Here is a 6,278-nt window from a genome sequence, read left to right as displayed (position 1 = left end):
CATCCGCGCGACGTCTCACTATGCTAGACGCTCCATTCGCAGTGTGACTGAAAGATGCAGACATAAAATTATGTCAGTGTTTCCTTCCCTACAATCGTGACATGACAGGGTTCCCGCGGGGTTTTAAAAAGTCTTAAAATCCGTGTAAAGCAGAAATAAATTTGTGTTATGACTTTCTCATACCACAGAAACGTGTCATTGACCACTGAGCCAAATTTGAAAGGTTAAAAAAATTGCAAAGCATATAAAATAAGGTCTCAAAATCATGGAAAAACAAGCATGTCTCTCTGCTGTGAAACGCTTGGGGCGTGTCAGTTAGAGACACTGGAACCACGCCCACACGTAGGAAGGGAGCCTCCGTGTACTGTACAAGGACGTAACGTACAGTAACAATGTCAGCTAGCAGCATCATCAGATGACCCAGCCTGACCTGTATGAGCCACCAGAGCTAGAAACTGACTCTGAGTCAGACACTGATAGTGCTCAGCCTCGTTCCTCACAGTCCATGTTTTACATTACACACAAATGTAAAACCCCAGTCTACATACATTTCCTTGTCATAGCTATATTGGTGCACATAAAATATTACTTGTGGATTATCATTGTGCTGTCAGATGGACTCAGGGAATGAGGCCAAATCATGTCATGATTACATGCAATAACAGTTGCTAACATTACATGGGCATTGCACTTTCAGCAAAATGGATTTAATTGCCAAAATGTACAACAATATATACACACACACACACACACACACACACTCACACTTGGAGCTTAGATCTGGCCCAAAAAAATCAAGCCCGACCCGAGCCCAGCCCAGCCCAGCCTAGCCCGTGCACGTTGTGTCCGAGTCGCCCGGCCCGACACATTAACTGTAATTATGAGCCCGAGCCGGATTTAAACACGACATTTTTTTAATACGTGGGCTGTTATAACGGACGTTCTCAACTCCATGTTGCACTTACGCTACGTAATCAGTGATGCCGGTGACACGTTACTCTAATTTGACCACTTTTTTCAGTGAGGAGTAATTTAACGCGGTCATATTTCCAAACCACCAATCAGATTAAAATTACTTACTCAAATTACTGTGCGTTACTATTATATTTGTTATTTTCCTCAGTAAAAATATTTATTTTGCATTTTCTTCCTGCATCTCAGGGAGTGACGTCACGTGTGCGAGAAGTCACGTTTTCTGCACGAGGACACTCACGTATAAAACCACGCAACGGCACAAACAACATGGAGGGAGTAGAGAGATGCGCGTGTAGCTGGAAGTACCGTCATTATTTGGAGTTATTACAAAAAACAAACACACACACACACAAATGCTTGGTCAAGTGCCAACCCAACCCGGGAAATGTTGACCCGACCGGGCCCGTGGTCCGGTTCGGGGTCAGCGCAGAGAATCTAAAGTCTGGCCGGTGGCGGGACGGTCACAGGCGGGCGCGTAATGCTGGCGGCGGAGATGAGAGCATGCGCTGTCGGCGGGACGGAAGGATGCAAGCTGGGACGGAGCGGGTCGGTTCGGCCCCACTGACCAGCGTCAACGGACTCTTCAGATTTCCAGACTTTACCTGGTGACAGTCGTTGTAGTTAACTATATAGAACTAAGTGGACACTGCAGAGACAGGTGTTGGTGGTGATTTTCAGCTCTCCACAGTAGCTCCTTTTGACAAAATCGATCCACAGTTTCCTTACGTTGTCATCCTTAGGAAACTTAAATAAGCTAACGGTGTCATTACTCTGCACACTGTGGCATCCAGGAAAGATGCTGGAGCGATGTGGAGGAGACCTGACTGTTTAGCTGACTGGTTAGCTAGCTGCAAACTATTCTAAGAGATGCTATCCAAGACTGGAGAGCAAGCAGAAAAACAACTGAAGCTAATGCGCTGAGTGTATTTATATGCTTCCGCCGCAGGATCGGGTTTATGCTGCGTTACGTAACGCGGCCATGATTTGCATGATTTTCTGACCCGCCCATTAAATCCTGAACACAGAAATCCTGAAACAGTTTGTGAGCGTAGCTCTAAAATTAAATTCTAAATGGCTGAATGCTTTTTACATGTTTTAAAGAAATCCATTTATGACCTTTTTAATGTGTTTAGAAGAAAATGGCTGAATTTGCTTTACACGGACTTTAAAAGCATTGAATTTGTGAATTTGGAAATAATACCTTAAAAAGACTTGAAAAAGTCTTTAATTTTAATATCTGGGTCTTAAATTTTATGCTGTGCGTAACTTCTCCGTATTTCTCTAACATTTCTCGTCAAAAGTTTCATTTGTCAACCACTCTTACTTTGAACAAATAATGTAAATAAAGAGCGGCAGAGCCATAGACCTCCGGCTACAGCACCACAGCACTGACACCGACCACAAACAACAAGGCAAGCAGTAGTTTTTAATGTTACCTGGCTACTTAATCCATGCTGGGAATATGGGGTAATGTAAATTTAATGAAGCGTGGATGGATAAAATTTCTTTCCGTCATTGATTAAAACCTGTGGTAGACAACCTTTTTGAGGCCTACTGGACCATGTGTGAGAAGAGGATTAAACTCAGAACAATAGGAGTGAAGGCATTAGACTTAATCTCTCATGTAAATACATAATGTGATGTAATATGTAAATAAATTGAATGATAAATGCATTCATTGTGTCATTATATTTATTTGAAAAAATGAAATAACAACAAAGTGAACATTTAAAAAGTTTAATTATACATTTATCAATATTCATATAATTGCACATAGTAATCCGTAATTAGTGCTTATATTCACATAAGATTTTAATAGAGAAAACTCTGGACAAGAAAATGAACAATTAAAAATAACTTACTTGATTACAGTCAAAGTTATTGCACATATACATTTGAAAACGGTCAAAATGACCATCTTGGCCACTCTCATGCAGGCAAACCTTCACTTGGACTCTGCTACTAATTATTATTCTGCGCTCCGGACAGCTGAGCCGGCCGTATATATGCAAAGCCTCCTGTAGGCCTAATGTAGAAAGACAATGAAGGCAAGAAATTACAATTGAGAATGTTCCTCTTGCTCTAAAAGCCTATGCACACAGGTCTTATTACAGGCTATAGGCCTAGTGAGGGAAAATTTGATTTATTTGTGATTAAAATATGACAATGAGGACCTCAACGATTGGCCTTCCTTTCCTTCACAAACTACGTTGAAATTGCATCTTTAACAGCCCAAATTTCAAAAAATCCCCGGAACCCTGTTAAAAAAAGACCATCTGGGCAGTGATGCCAGTATCTGACCATTTTTTCCAGTAATGAGTATTCTAACACGTTAATAATTCCAAACCAGTAATTAGATTACTTATTCAAGTCACTGTGCGTTACTATAATTTTTGTTATTCTCCTTAGTAAAAAAAAAAAAATATATATATATATATTTTTGCTTTTTTTTCGCATCTCGGGGAGTGATGTCACGTCTGCAAAAAGTCGTGTTTTCAGCACGAGGACAACTCGCGTGTAACACCACACAGTGACACAAACACAAACGACAATGGAGGGAGGAGAGAGATGCACGTTTTCTAGCTGGAAATACAGTCATTAATTTGAGTTCATGTCAGCTAAAGATGAGAATATTAAGGTTGTTGTACACTCTGTGCTGGTGACAAAGTACTATCGAGCTTAAAATGAGTTTAAAGGAGTAATCAGTAATCAGATTACTTGTTAAAGGTAACTGAGGCAACACTGCCTGCGGGGCAAAAGCCCAGATGTTTTGCACTCCTAGCATTGCCCCTGGAAATAGGTATTCATTTTTTATATGAATGGTCTTAAAATGTCTTAAATTTAACTTGAGGAAACCTGTAGGAACCCTACATGATAATAATTCTTCCTCCAGGACTGGAATGCTACGTATGAGGTAGTAGGAGAGCCTGTTTTGCCTTGTATAGTTTACGCTGAAAATACAGAAGCTACATATCGGCACAGGAAACTTTGTTACGTTATGGGATTTCAAAAAAGTCCCAAATGATGTGCGTTCAGTGGGGCTAGCAAAGGGTTGATATTCTCATCCTCTGCGGGTCCTACCACTTCCTGATATTCGCCTACCCCCGTGGTTGTTTTGGACGACGGGCTGACGCAATTTATTCACATCAACACATTGTCCCAGCCCTATGCCCCACTCATCTTTCTAAGAGCAGTTATTTGTCTTGTCAAAAGTATGTCTCGTAAAAACATCAGTATGTCTCAATTCTGTTTAAGCGTGCCAGCTTGCGCATGACTTCTTGGCATACCTAAATCAAACTGAGCCACTATTGATTATTTCCACCTGTGCTCTTCCTGCTGTGACATGTCAAAATACCCACTATGGGGAAAAAAGGATTTGTGCTGATATGTCATTGACTCTTTTGTTCTGGCAATAATATATTGCCATAATCGATGGTAGAAGTGTATGTGTGTGTGTGTGTGTGTGTGTGTGTGTGTGTGTGTGAGAGAGAGAGAGAGAAAGATGTGTGAGTTTCACTAGAAGAATAGAACAAACATTTCAAATACAAGATGCCGTGCACAGGGTTAGGACATGAACACACACACTGCAACAATAGGCAGCATGAAGACAGAATACTAGAGTAGGAAGAATAATAAGACAAGGATGTAATAATGAGCTGCAACCAACAATTATTTTCACTGAGTTGAGCCTTCAGACTGCTTCTTTTGTCCAACCAACAGTCCAAAACACAACGATTCTTCATTTACTGTCACAAATGACGAGAAAGCAGCAAATCTTCACATTTAAGAAGCTGAAACCAGACAATGTTTTGACCGAAACATTTCTGAATCTCTTTAGAAATCAAAGAAAAGAAAGATGTTAATTACAGGTGCAGAACTTCCCTCAGAATCATCACTTTTTTAAATTCTTCTGTGTCAGAGTAATAAAATTATATCTCAGTTCATTGCAAACAGGAACTGCAAACAGCTGATTCAGCCCACACAACCAAGGATTATGTTTATTCAAGTTAATTATTTTCAAGGTTAAGTGCGTGTTCTGTCTATATGATGTAAAAAAAAAAAAGAAAAAAAAAAGAAGAAAAAACTGTCAACTGCCATCTTTTGTTCAAATAAATGCAGAAAACCCCAAAACTCCACATTTATTGTCAGAAATTACCAAAAAGCAGCACTTTTTTTTTTTTACTTTTTAGAAGCTGAAAACAGATAGTGTTTGACATATTTGGCTTGGAAATCAGATAAATCAATATTGTTACCTGATAATCACAGATGAGGATGCAGCTGAGTTGGAGATGATTGATCTTTGTTAGGAGGACCAACTGAAACCTGCTTTAAGGGAAGGGACCATTGAGTTCTGGAAAAGTGTGCCAATGGAAAAATATCCCCAATGTCAATCAGACTGCGCTCAGGATACTCTCAGCAAGCATGCATGGTAAGAAAAAAAAGCCATTGTAAATTGTTATAATTTTATTTGTGGACTTGGTTGAACTGAGAGTTTGTGTGTGTGAGACAGTGCACACAGTGTTCATTCTTGAAAATGACTGGCTTCTGGTTTTAGTACTGTAGGAGTCAATTTCTGTCATTATCATGTTGGTGTGTCACATTTACAGTAAATCTGGCTGAGCAGAGGACTGTGTGTGTGTGTGTGTGTGTGTGTGTGTGTGTGATGTGGCTCTTTGCAGTAACAGTTAAAAAGCTGGCTCTTGGTCTCTGAATGGTTGGCCGCCCCTGTGCTACACAAGAACACATAGTGTTTTTTTTATCTACATTATGACCTAAAAGGTAACACAGATGTTTACCACCTGCTAGTTATGGTTACCAAACATTGTGATTGAGTTTTTTTTTCAAAATGAAAAACTAATCAGTTCTGAACAGCCAATCATCTGCCGCAGCATTCTAAAGGACTTGGAATGTTGGAGTGTTCCTGTTGCCTAGTGACAAAAGGTGCCCTGTGGAATGCCCAGGGATTCCAAATTCCTTTGATTACCTTTGATGTTCAATGACATCATCTGTTGCTTTGATCTGCATTCTGAATCAGACTCATAGAGTATATAGGTGCTTCAGCAGCAGATACTCTCCCCAGTGACCTGCGATCTGAATTGTGAATCAGGAGCGAAGAGGTAACAAATACTCCGGCAGCAGATAATACCCATTATGGACATGGAAGAGGATAAACTTTCCAATGCGGAATTGGAGAAGCTGAGAAAACTGCTTTGCGTCATCAATGAAAACAATGAATTGATGAAGACAACAGAGGAGTCTGTGACTACGACAGAAAATGAGAGCGCAGAAGGGTCTGTGAAGAC

General features: G+C 40.3%; 1 long non-coding RNA gene across 1 annotated transcript; it reads right to left on the bottom strand.

The window, feature by feature from the left end:
* Positions 1-2,815: 2,815 nt before the first annotated feature.
* LOC119018054 lies at positions 2,816-5,907 on the bottom strand. The gene is made up of 2 exons (XR_005074650.1): positions 5,229-5,907; positions 2,816-3,001 (listed from the first exon to the last, which is right to left on the bottom strand). It is a non-coding gene; the product is annotated as an uncharacterized LOC119018054 (long non-coding RNA).
* Positions 5,908-6,278: the final 371 nt, after the last annotated feature.

This window comes from Acanthopagrus latus, chromosome 4 (assembly GCF_904848185.1).
Source record: "Acanthopagrus latus isolate v.2019 chromosome 4, fAcaLat1.1, whole genome shotgun sequence".
NCBI classification, from domain to species: Eukaryota; Metazoa; Chordata; class Actinopteri; order Spariformes; family Sparidae; genus Acanthopagrus; species Acanthopagrus latus.
The sequence above is the reverse complement of the archived record's forward strand: the minus strand, read 5'-3'. Positions and strand labels throughout refer to the sequence as shown.